The 12,877-nt window shown below is 43.4% G+C and overlaps 1 protein-coding gene and 1 long non-coding RNA gene across 5 annotated transcripts in view; both read left to right on the forward strand.

The window, feature by feature from the left end:
- Window positions 1-2,336: 2,336 nt before the first annotated feature.
- Window positions 2,337-6,843, forward strand: LOC144673587 (uncharacterized). Its single transcript, XR_013574390.1, has 3 exons — window positions 2,337-2,407; window positions 3,286-3,321; window positions 5,249-6,843. It is a non-coding gene; the product is annotated as an uncharacterized LOC144673587 (long non-coding RNA).
- A 1,907-nt stretch (window positions 6,844-8,750) lies between these two features.
- LOC144679037 (E3 ubiquitin-protein ligase RNF144B-like) overlaps window positions 8,751-12,877 on the forward strand; it is an 81,588-nt gene continuing 77,461 nt past the window's right edge. For all 4 annotated transcript variants that reach the window (XM_078539293.1, XM_078539292.1, XM_078539291.1 and 1 more), the window contains exon 1: window positions 8,751-9,103. The gene's annotated coding sequence lies outside the window, so the exon portion shown is untranslated. The remainder of the gene's footprint in view (window positions 9,104-12,877) is intronic.

Here is a 12,877-nt window from a genome sequence, read left to right on the forward strand (position 1 = left end):
AACACCCACGCCACCGGTGTGCTCCTAAATTTTTTTAACTTTCCTAATGCTACCACTATGCCTGGGTGCATCCATGACATCTACAATGGAAGTGGAGGCAGCCAGCTGACTGTTACACCCTGTTTTCTGTGTAACTTTGGCGGGCTTCCCTGCTGCCTTCAGTGATTGAAGTTAAGAGAACTCACTTTGAATTCGATTGTTCAGGGTATTGTTTACTTTACCTGGGTCTTTTAAAAATATGTGCCTTAATGAAAATGTAACTGGGAGTCAGATTAATAGGGGATTTAGAAGTTACCATAGTAGTAATTTATAGAGCTATGTATGTATTTAAAATCATTTCTTCTATTAATAAATGTTTAATCTAGTTTTGTAAAAACCTATAAGATTTGGTGGTCTCATTACTACTGAATTCATGGCACGCATCTCGAAATTTATACAAATTTCAAAACAAGTTGTGGCAGTTGATTCAAATTTCCCTTTGGGATTTGAACAACTCAGCATTTACCATCGGCTGTGTCATAACAGTTGAGTGCCTATTTTCTTTTTATCCCACTTGGTGGAATGCGACTATATATTGTAACCATCTGAGCAGTATCAATTGTCTTTAGTGGGTTCCGGTTTTTTAAAAAATCCGCCAGAAAAAGAAAAATTAGTAATTGTATCTATAAAAAAAAAGCACATCCCCATAACAGTACCAACCATGAGATACACTGCTGAAACTCATCAAGATTTATTTGACAGCACCTCCAAAAGCGGCAACCTCTACCACCTAGAAGGACAAAGGCAGCAAGAACATGAGAACACCGCCACCTACAAGTTCCACTCTAAGTCACACATCATCCCGAAGTTGGAAGTATATCATTGTTTCTTCATTGTCACTAGGTCAAAACCCTTCCTACCTAACAGGAATGTGGGAATGGACTACAGCAGTTCAAGAGTTGACTCTCCAGCACCTTTTGAAGGGCAAGTAGAGATAGGTAATACTGGCTTTGCCAGTGATGTCCACATCCCAAGACTGAATGAATTAAAAAAAATGGAGTCAGAAGGTGATAATTGTATGGATGATTTTTTCAGTGGTAGGTAGGTTGAGGCAGATGTGCAGGTGGAAGTGAAATTAATTTTGACGGAGAGGATGGTCAGAATAGCATCACAGGATTGAATAGAACACCTGAGATGCAAACGTTCTAATTCAAAGGGAAAAGGAGTCTGTGACAAGTGTATGGAGTTTGTAGTGGGGCCAAAGGCCATGGCATTGATCTTCCCAAAGTTTAACTGGAGATTGGGTGTTGAACTATCAATCTGATAACATGCAGGCATTGAAAGGTTCAGTGAAGTGGTGCAGAAGTAGTGCTATATCTCATTGGTGTGTGTTTGGCTGCTGGCTCCATGTCCGCAGGTGATATTGTCAAGGAACAGCATGTAGATGAGGAAGAGGAAGGAGACAAATAGATATTCTGAAGAGGTAAGGATGAGGGAGTGGAAATGCAGCCATGCTAGAATTGGCTTGGCTATGATTGGATAGATAATAGTAGAACCAAGCAAAGGCCGTCTTATGGAGCTGGGTAACAAAGGAGAGGCTTTAGAGGATGGCATGGTCAACTATGCTGAAGGCTGTAAGGAGCTTGAAAAGGACAAGGGAGTGATAGCGTAATGGCCACAGGCACAGAAAATGTAATTCACAAGTGGTGGGACAGACGGCCATGGATCTGGGAGGCAACAACATGTTCAAGAACTTTGGAATGGAAAAGGAGGTTGGAGATGGGGCGGTAGTTAATGTGGATAAATGGATAAGTTGTGTGTTATTTAAGTGCAAAGTGATAATTGTGGTTTGGAAAGGGAGGGGGAACAATGCTTGAGGAGAGTAAGCCACTTACAAACATCAGTTAATGTGGGAGCCAGGAAGGGCACTGAGCCATCAGGAGTTTATTGGGAATGGGGTAGAGGGAGAAGGAAGAAGTCTGAACTGTGGTACTGCTGTATTAGTATCTGCAACTCATGGAAGATTGTTTTTGGGAGGAAATCAAAATTACAGCACGTTGTTAAGAGAATGACAGATCTATCACTAGTAGGACTCGTGGTAGTAATAATTGCTTTTGACTGCATACCTGTTTTTAAAAGAAAACTTCCTATATTGTTTACATTAAATGATAATGCTGAGCAATGTGTGCTTGGAGCACTGAAACACTGAACACGTCTCACCTCAGAGTTATCTTTAGTGAAAGTAATTAGCCTCTTGGGGCCTCCCCTTAATTAGTCCCATTAATATGTAGGGTGTCTGTGGATGGTTTTGGATTGTGAAACTTGGCTTCAGCTGCTCTTTGCCTCCTTTGGAAATCTATCAATTTCAGGTTGCCATCTTCTTCTGATCATTTCCTACTTTCTGGAAAACTGCCCTGCTTAAAATAAGGTAAACATTCTGCTTCTGTGGTCCTGATGTGCAGCCTTAACCACCAGAAAATTGATGACAGAAAATCAAGGTCCGTGCCTACATGCTATTCTAGTATGTGCTCCTTGTGGGTGAAGCTTCATGCCAGAAGCAATGATTTTACGCTGGATTGACTGTTGTAACTTTTTAATTGGTGGATTTCAGGAAACATGATATTTTGTGATATATAATGTACAGAGCCATCTGCCTTGGAAAATGGACTAGGTAGAGTTTAAGTATAGTAAGTAGATAAATTTAAATGTATCAAAAAAAAAGCTTCGAAAATTGGTGTTACGGAAACAGCTTGACATAAAAATGTTACCAGGAGTAAGTGTGATACTTATAGGAAGTGTGCACTTTATGCAAAAATTTTTAATATGATAGCTAGACAGACAGATGGGTTGATAGACACATAGGTGAATAAACAGTCATAGACAGGCAGATAAATATAGTCCTTTCAAAGTGCACATTGTGCTCAGAATCTTGTGTGTTTTTCCTGAGAACTGCATCTACAGGGTGACTGGCTGTGATACTTGGAAGTTTTGAAGTTTGCTTCATGTATAAACATTTCTCATTCTTTATCAGAGAAAGGTTTTGCTGTTAGAGATATCATCTAATTTGTTAAACTGCAATCCAGCAGTTTTAGAAGATTTTAGTGTTAGGAAATGTCTCTATTGTATGTTAGAGGTGTTACCACTAAAATGGGCACTGTCTTGTTGGAAAATTGTTTGGACAACTTTTCATTTGTTAACAAAAACTAGATGAAAGGATATTAACCATAATGACATATACTGACCTATTCCTTACATGTGATGTTTTCATGAGAAAAGTAATACAATTCCTTTTTGTCTCTCCCTAAGCAAAATGATGGACACCAGATACTTTTCTCCATTCAGGTAATGCTCCTTTAAAAAAACTTTAAGAAACAATTCTTTTCTAAGTATCAGTTCTAAGATTAATTGACGCCTATAAAAATAAACAATAGATTCCGGACAGGAATCATCTGAGATATAAACAAGAGGACAATTTGCTGCAATGGTGACAGATTCCTGATAGGGTGAGACTTTCAACAACAACAACTTTCATTTATGTGGTATCTGTAGTGAAATGCCTCATGCTCATGGTTCTTCACAAGAGAGTTCTCAAACAAAATTTGACACTGTGCTACATAAGGAGATTTTAATGTGTCTTACAGAAGGAGAGATCGTTGGAGACATTTAGGGAAGGAATTTGAAAGCTTAGGGCCAAAACAGCTGAAGATATGGTCGCCAATGAAGAGGTGAAGGATATCAGGGTTGTGCAAGAGGCCAGAATTGGAGGAACACAGAGTTCTTGGAGGGCTATAGGGCTAAAGGAAATTACTGAGATAGGGAGGAGCAAGGCCATGGAGTGATTTGAGAGCAAAGATGAGAATTTTAAATTTGAGGCTTGCTGGATCTCAGATGGTGGTGGTTGGGCAGGGGCGGGGGGTAATGGAAAGTGTCACAACACCTTGTCAGTGGTGTCAATTGAAACATCAAAAAAATCGTCAAATTATAAAAATTTCCATCTTCACCTTTTGCTGAATTCAATCAATTGCACTGTGATCAACTGGACTAGGCAAACCTATCTTTCAAATAATATAACCTCAGTAATGTTGATTTGTTAGGGTGCAAAAGGCAGCAATGAAGTCCTATGATTTCATCCCCTCATTTGCATAATTATTTAGGCAGACGTATGATATCCCAGTCTCAGGCACAAAATTCTTAAAGTGGCATTTGATGATAGGAAGCCGGTGGAATTGCTCTCCTCCACTTCAACCTCCATAACCCCTCAATTTCTCTCCCTTATCTGCCCAGGCTACCAGTGTAACTGCATAGGAAAATTCTCCCCCTTGGTAATTTAAGACGACTAGGAGCGGAATTCATCATGCAAATAAATGGTTAAACTGTGCTTATGAGGTGCCTGAAAGAGGCAGATAGTCCACTGGAATACAATATAGGAATAGAGGGCTAAATCTTATGCGCTTAGAATCTGATGGAGCATCAGGATCATATGCAGATCGGCAATTCGGCCGTGTAACCGCCCTTCTGGATGAATGATCTGTGGGCCAGCCAATTAAGAGGGCACTCTCCAGGTTTAGTGTTCAATTAGGAGAAGCAGGCAGGAGGAGCAGTTAGAAGCTTAATTGAAGGCACTGTATTTAAAGGGGCAGGGGCAGCACACATAGCTGTACAACTGTGTGTTTGGACAGCGAATCTGCAGAAGCAAAAGGATAAGGAAGATGGATGCCAAAATGGGAAGGGCAACCCAATGATTTACAGAGGGGACACTTGAGTTAATGCTGGAAGATGTGAGTGCAAAGAGACTCTTTCCAGATGATGGCAGGAGGAGGCCAGCCAGCTTCAACAGACAGGCCATGGAGGAGGTGAGCAACAGAGCGTGGTGCAGAGGATCTGGATGCAGTGCAGGAAACCCTTCAATGATCTCAGCATGCTGCAGCTCCTCCTCAGTGGATCACCACACCTCAGAGTTAAGGGACTCCATGTCTCCTTAAAAGGACACAGCTGTCACAAAAACATGCTTTATGCCAAATATGATTTTTAATCCACCGGCTGGAAAACCAAATCGAGCTTGGCCTCAGAGGAATATGAGTGAGCCACATACCCTGTCCCCTTTAGCAATGCATCAAGGCAATCATCTGACATATTCAGCAGAGGATTCCCAGACATGAACATAAGTTACAAGGAAAAATACACTAGCCATGATCATGTTTGAATCACCGAGTGACAGTCATATGATAGGCCCACCTTTTGTGTATTTAAACTTCTGCTTCCTCTACAGTAAGAGGACAAGCAGCTGAGAAGCTGATGAGAGAAGACTCAAGTGGGGTCCTTCTCCCCTCTCTTTCCAACCTACTTTGCAAACTCTGAACCCTGTTTGCTGACTGTGACCATCCAGGGATGTCTCTGCTGCAGACAGAAACTTCTTAAAAGAATTCAACCCAGCACTACCGTCTCCAGGAGAACAGCCAAATCAGCCGTCTCCATCTCTAAGTCAGGAGCATTTGGACCATAGAAGGAAAGTTGCTTGGCCACTGATTTCAGCCTGAAGCCCACCAAGTCACCAGACTATATATTCCTTTTATTTCTCTGGACCCTACAGAGTGAGGAAGGATAGATTTCACAACTTAATCTATTGGTGTGCATGTGAAAGTATTTTATTAATTTACTTATGGGTTTAAGTTTTTTAAATTTATTCCTTCACGGGATGTGGGCTTTGTTGGCTGGGCCAACATTTGTTGCCCTTGAGAAGGTGGTGGTGAGCTACCTTCTTGAACCGCTGCAGTCCATGTGGTGTAAGTACACCCACAGTGCTGTTAGGAAGGGAGTTCCAGGATTTTGACCCAGCTATAATAAAGCTAACCCATTTCTTTGTTAAATTCCAAGAAAACCTGTCTGATTGGTCCTTTTATGATCAGTGTGTAAATAGTTAAACACTCACTGACTTGGCAAGTATGCCTTTTTCAAAAAAACCTGTTACGGTCAAACAAGGAGAGGGAAAAGAGGGGAGCCATTCGACCCCTTGTCACTTGGTCATATCACAGCTTTAAAGGTCAATGTAGTCCTTTATCTCTCCAACTGGCCTCAGTGCATCAAGTCCTTCTTACTGCCAAATACCAAAGGTACTCGCTTCAGGGAGCTGTTTCTGTTAACGCTAGCTTTACACTATAGTTGGACCAATTACTGTTGGTGTCCCACTTTACAGCATCCAATGATAGTAGTTAGATGTGTCAATGCCTTCCAACTATGCACTCAACTTCCTTAACTTGTCAGGTTGCCGACATGGTGTGTAAGCCTTGCAACATTGGGATAGAGCTGTTGCAACTGTAAAATGGCTCTTTATTTGCTCTTTAATTGCCATAATTGACCACGTTCTGCCCATGGGGGTCCTGGCTGCACTGTCAACCTGTCCCTGGGAAAACTAAGGGGAGGCAGAAAGATGCCGGATTACCGGCTCAATGTCCATTTCCGCTGTTTTTCAAGCCCACTGACACCGATCCTGTTAACAATTGCCTGGTAAAAATGCTCAGTCATGCCCAGTGAGGTACTAATCACTCAAAACCAGCTCCCCTGGACAGGACATTTGTGTGCCTGACACCAGACACCCGAAGCAACTGCTCTACTCAGAACTCGGTCACAGTAGGAGACTCCCAGGAGGACAGTGGAAAAGCTTTAGGGATGTCCTCAAAGAATCCCTGAAGAGATCAAACAGCCCCACTGACTGATGACCAAACAAAATGGAGGAAGTTCACTTGGGAAGGCACTGAACATATTGAGAAGCTTCATTGGGAACATGCAGAGGGGAAGTTGAGGCATCGGAGAGAGCGCACAAAGCTCTAAACACCTCATCTACCTGACCCTTTAAGCACCACCTGCAGAATGACCAATTCTGGGGGAAAACAAAATGCCGCACTCTGCTGGAGGAGTGGGGTGGGGAGGATAACAAGATCTGAAGAGGGGCAGGGTCTGGCAGGAACTTAACAGTGGGGGTTGGGGGGGGGAGAGTGAGTGGAGTAGAGGCCCAACTTCAAGGGAAGAATGTTCACAGCATCAATGGGGTTATGGGAAGTTCCACATGAATGGCTCAGATAAAAGACTTTGCCCATCACAACATAGACTGTAAGTAAATAATTTTTTATGTACTGCCTCCTTGAATCCATTGATGCTCTGCATGCTATTCCCTCATAGCTTCACGCAGATCCCCAGCTATGCCAGGCTGCACCCCAACACATAGACATCTCTCCCCAACCCTCCTCTTTCCACCCCCCCCCCCTTCCACACACTCAGAAGTCCGAATCCACAACACCTCAATTAAGATTCCCGGACCTCCCTTCCCCTCACCCCCTCCCCCCTGGGCCTGACCGGACAGCCACTTCCCTAGGCCAGCCCAGACACCTGCCCCCTTGCTCAGAGCTCTCCCACGCCCAACATCAAGCCAGCCTGGGCCCTCTACCTCTCAGACCTGACCCTGGACACCGCCCCCACCCCCCACCTCGCCCCGCCACCCCAAGTTGGGTCTGACCCTGAGTGCTGATGCTGCCACTGGCCCGGAACCCTCTGTACGTTGGACCCCTCCCCAAAGCTTGACCCATCCCCAGACACAAACCCCCCCAAACACAATCCTTGATTCTGAGTCTCCCCGCTGCTGGCCGGGACCCCTCTGCCACTGGACCCCTTCTGGGCACCCCCTGAACCACCTTCCCTGGACTGTCCCCAGATCCCCAACCCCAACCCCAACCACCCACCTGCCGAAGCCTACAAATCTAAATAGAAGAGTGCCAGCCAGTGCTCCTACGCCATTATGGCTGAGTGTGGGCTTGTGTCTGCACGTGAGCACCGTGGTCTACACATGTGCAGCAGCACAGTGTGGATGCTCAGACACCAAAGATGCTGAGTGGCGGCAAGAAGAGGCTCTGAGCAGTCTTCTCAGTTGCTGCCCAGAGGAATCCAGGACAAATGGGAGGCCCACATAACAGGCTGTGGGATGGGAAACTAAATTCCAGGACAATCCTAGAAAATCTGGGAGGGTTGGTCACCCTGGCTACCTGCCACACGTGGCAGAGTCAGCAGATTGCGCATCTCAGAACCCATCGAATTGGAGTGGAAGCAAGTCACCCTTGATCCCGAGGGGAGGTGTCAGCTGTGGCTCAGTTCATAGCACCCTCGCCTTTGAATCAGAGGGTTGTGGGTTCATGTCCCACTCCTGGAAAACCAAGAACTGTGATTGTACTCGAAAGAGTTGCAATCTGTGACTGTTGATAACTTGAAAGAGTTTGATCCCGAGGGACTGCTTAAGAAGGTGAGGGGTAGGAGAAGGAGAAAAAAAACCCAGGCAGAGAGTCTGTAAACACGCTTGAAGTTCCCTGTTCCAGAAGGGAAACTATTTGCCGCAGTAATATAGCTGTAAGAGAATTACTTTTATGTTAATTTGGGGAAATATGCATTCCTTCACTAAAATTTATTAATCACAATGTTTCACTTTGTCTTTGGCCGTTACTATTTTTGTTCTTCTATTTTTAATATGTATCTTTCATCAAGCTTTTTCTTTTTTGACTGGGCCATTAAACTTAATTTAGGATGGTGCTCGTCCCAAAGCAAGAATTATTGACCTATGTCTAGGGGGTTAACTCAATTATCCAGCAGTTGCTTAAAAAGGAAGTGAGCTCTTCTCTATTACTATTTAAATTACCCACAGAGAAAGGAGGAAGTTCTCTGCTCAGTTTCCTGTTTAATCACAAGCCTCCTATGGGTGGAGGCAGCTTATGACGTTGCAGTCTGTTGAGGTAACTTGTTTCAAAAAGAGCAAGCCGTGTTGTTTTTTTCAAATTAGCCTCTCAGAAACTTGGGGACATGCACACTTACTGTGAAGGGGAATCTGCCAGAGGCTGAAGTGTCTCGCTTGCGGTGTTGGGCTGCCTCTCGCTAGAACGTGTACGATTGTTCTGAAGCCTTTGGACCTCAGCAGAGCCACTGAGCAAGCGGCAGCAACTGAAAAGTAGCACTGTGTTGCCTGTGTGTTTGTTTTCCAAGGTCCAGGTCGGCTTTCATGCCAGACTGCACATTAACTTCAACAGGCGCATAGCTTCCACTGAGCTCAGTCTCTTTCCTCCAGGGCTGGACTTTTCCTTCCTCAGAGGTATGAAATGTGAAAATAACATACATGTTTAAAATTGACCAGTTTTCTTGGATACGGAAGGGTTCAAATCTTCTTGCGCCGTATTTACAAATAAATAGCAGGTTGTAAGGTCATAAAACCGTGATGGGGGGTTCTGTACATTTTTATCCATTCTTTGTGTCACACCCGATGCATTGAATTTATGAATGACAACATATTTATTTAGGAATCTCTTTTTCATAGAAGTCCATTACCCAAGCTTGTCTGCTGTAAACAGGAGCTCGATCCTTTGACAACATTCAAATCACACTACCTTATCACGTAACCACATTTGGAACACCAAGTGTTTTGGCAAAACTGAGGTGATTTTTCAAATACCTCTCAATGTTTTACTATCTGGTTGGTATGATTTATACTCTGTCATTACCTAACCACGCTCGTTACAAAACCAAAGATATTTTGCGAAGGCGGGTTAACCCATTGAGGACTATAGTTGAAAGCAAAACTAAAAGCAGAAGAGGACTATAGTTGGTTGTTCCTGCACCTGGGCCAAAATAATGGGTCAGAAACTCCAACTCTTCCTGTCACTTTTACGTCCCACCCGGCACTTGCGCCTTTTACGCTGTGTACTGATGTGTACCTGAGATGAATCATGTGTTCCTTGTGACAGTGGGTTTAAATGCTCTGCACTGAGATTTTAGTAATGATGTAATTTAGCCGTGACACCTGTTGCTGCCAGTGCTTTGAGGGTCTATTGGTGTTAGTGCATGCGTGTGATTTTAATAACTGGTTAGTCCTTAAGATGCCTGGGTCAAATGGATGATGTGGATCGTTATGTAGCTGTTTGGTTCTGTTTCCATTGCTGTGAATTTGGTGTGGAATTATGTCACAGAGAGAAAAATAGTCTCCTGGTTCTTCCACTGACGGATGATGGCACACTTTGCGCTGGTATAATTTGACTCCATCTACAAAATGTTACCCTCATGATAATAAGCATGAAATCTGCCCCATCCCTCAGCTGGCAAAATGGAGATTTGCTGGTGACAGGCTATGACTAATTCTCAGGGAGGGGCAGTACTCTGTATAAAGAGGTAGGATGATGGAGGTACTGACCCCATCATTGTAAACGTGGCCTGATTTCAATTTTAAAATAGTTAACAATTTTGGTGGTGGCCCCACTGTTTTTGAAATCAGAAAGCACAGATAGAGTTTCTGGTGCTTATGAGTTTTGAGCCACATCATAGAAGAGCACTAACTGATCCCTTAAAATGCTGTGCCCAGGAGATAATCATCCTGCATCTGGTCTTGTTGTCACAAGAGGAGGAGGACAGCCTGATGAGGCAGTAGCTTTACTCTTATGCTCCTTTCATCTAGGGCGAACTCCAATAGCTCCACCACCCTGCACCTGTCAGACAGGATGTTCCCTTTCCCCGAGCCCCAGAAAAATCCTGTCACCTGCAACAAAAGAGGAAGGAAAAAGCTTGAATGCTGTTACCATTTTTGATCTCATTGCTGCATAAAATAATCAAGAGAAAGACTTGCATTTATTTAGTGCTTTTCATGACCTTGGAATGTCCCAAAGCGCTTTACACTCAATTAAGTAGCTTTGAAATGTAGACACTGTTATCACAGGATCACAGAGCAGAAGAGGCCCTTCGGCCCATCGAGTCTGCACCAACATGTGAGAAACGCCTGACCTACCTACCTAATCCCATTTACCAGCACTTGTTCTAATGTAGGAGGGGAGAAAAGAGGAGATGAGAAATTTTTAGCGCAGTAATTTATGATCTGGAATGCACTGCCTGAAAAAGAGATGGTGGAAGCAGTTTCAGTAGTAACTTCCAAAAGGGAATTGGATAAATATTTGAAAACGAAAGACATGTGGAAAGAGCAGGGGAGTGCAACTAATAGGTAGTAGCTCTTTCAAAGCGCCACCACAGACATGATGAGCCAAATGGTCGTCTCCTATGATTCTATATTGCTGGATTACCCCCCAAAATGATGCTGTTTATTGACAGCACCAATATTCAGCCAATTTGCTATTAAATCTAAAACAAAAATCAAGGGCAATTGCATAAAAGTACAGTCCTGCTATTCTCAAACTGGTGGCCACCAAAACGCTTCCTTGGATGTTAGGTTCAAGGAAGAGTAATAATTATAATTTCATTGCTTAACCCAATGTATTACACTGTTCTATGTATAGATGGAGAATAACTGATAAAGTAGGAAAGATTTGCCAGGAGTAAAATTCAAGGGCTTCATTTAATGTCAGACCGGCATAGAAAAGTTCAAGTGGGTTACACAGAGTGGATGTAATGTTCCATAAGATAAGCAGAGTTAGGTTTCCATTGGTACAGGCAGTAAGGATATTAAAATGCCCCCCCCCCCCCCCCCCCCCCCCGCCCCTCTCTCTTTTATATATCGGGAAAGTTCAAAATATGAAAGTCTTTTCCCACTGAGAGGTTTACCTACAGGTGGGGCCAATTTAACTTTCAGATTTTTAATGAGGAAGAGAAGGTGGGGAAATGTGATTTGACTTGGATTTTCAACCCAGCTAAAACAGGAATTAAGATTATATTAGTAGAGAAATTTGACAGTTACCAAATTAATCAAAAGCAAAATACTGTGGATGCTGGAAATCTGAAACAAAAATTGCTGGAAAAACTCAGCAGGTCTGACAGCATCTGTGGAGAGAAAGACAGAGTTAACGTTTCAAGTCAGTATCTGATTCTGTCTTTCTCTCCACAGATGCTGTCAGACCTGCTGCGTTTTTCCAGCAATTTTTGTTTTTATCTTTGTACTTAATTAATTAATTAGCCAGAATCTAGCTTTTAACTGACCAAGTGGTTGATTTGGTCATATCTCTGTTAGATAGGGAAAATCAGCTGGCAGACTAGTGATTCTGCAGGATCTGCTCCCCTGACCTCCTTCCCAAGTCCTGACTTTGGCACATAAGAACAATTAGATTTTCAGAACCTTGGTGTTAGTGACGCATAGCCAGGAATATTGCTGGCAATGACACCACACCTAGTTACTGTTAGCCAACAGATGCAGAAACCTCAGAACGCCAAGGTGTGTTTTTTGTTGTCTCTTTTTTTTCACATCCAGTGTCCTCCCGTTAATCCCTTTTCATGTCTTGATTGGGGTTGGGCCACAGATGACCAGCCTTCTGCTATTTTCCACTGTATAGTTATTCTCTATATGTAAGCTTAGTCAGCAAATGTGGGGGGAAGATTTGCCTTTGGGATACTGTATAGCCATGCTCTGTCAAGTCCTCGTCTGAATCAAAACCAATTACTTCTAGTCAGGGTGACTGGATATTGATTAAGCAAGGGAATCCCAGGTGTTTCCATGACACCACTATTGTTGTTCCTTCTACAATTAACCAACTCGCACTCAGTAGGAATTGACATTTTAAATTCTTTCACCGGATGTGAGCGTTGCTGGTTAAGCCAACATTTATTCCCCATCCCTAATTAACCTTGAAGATGGTGGTGAGCTGCCTGCTTGAACCGCTGCAGTCCATCTGGTGTGGGTATAGACATAGTGCTGTTAGGAAGGGCGTTCCAGGATTTTGATCCAGTGACAACGAGAACTGGTAGTTAATGTATATTCTTATTCATGGTGTGTGTTTTCAGTGTTACATGACACGTTAGGTTGACTCAGGTGCTAGTGCTCTTGCTAATGAGTCAGAAGGTTGTGGGTTCAAGTTCCACTGCAGATTCAAGCATGTAAAGTTCATAGCACCCTCGCCTTTGAATCAGAGGGTTGTGGGTTCATGTCCCACTCCCGGAA

This window comes from Cetorhinus maximus, chromosome 3 (assembly GCF_964194155.1).
Source record: "Cetorhinus maximus chromosome 3, sCetMax3.hap1.1, whole genome shotgun sequence".
NCBI lineage: Eukaryota > Metazoa > Chordata > Chondrichthyes > Lamniformes > Cetorhinidae > Cetorhinus > Cetorhinus maximus.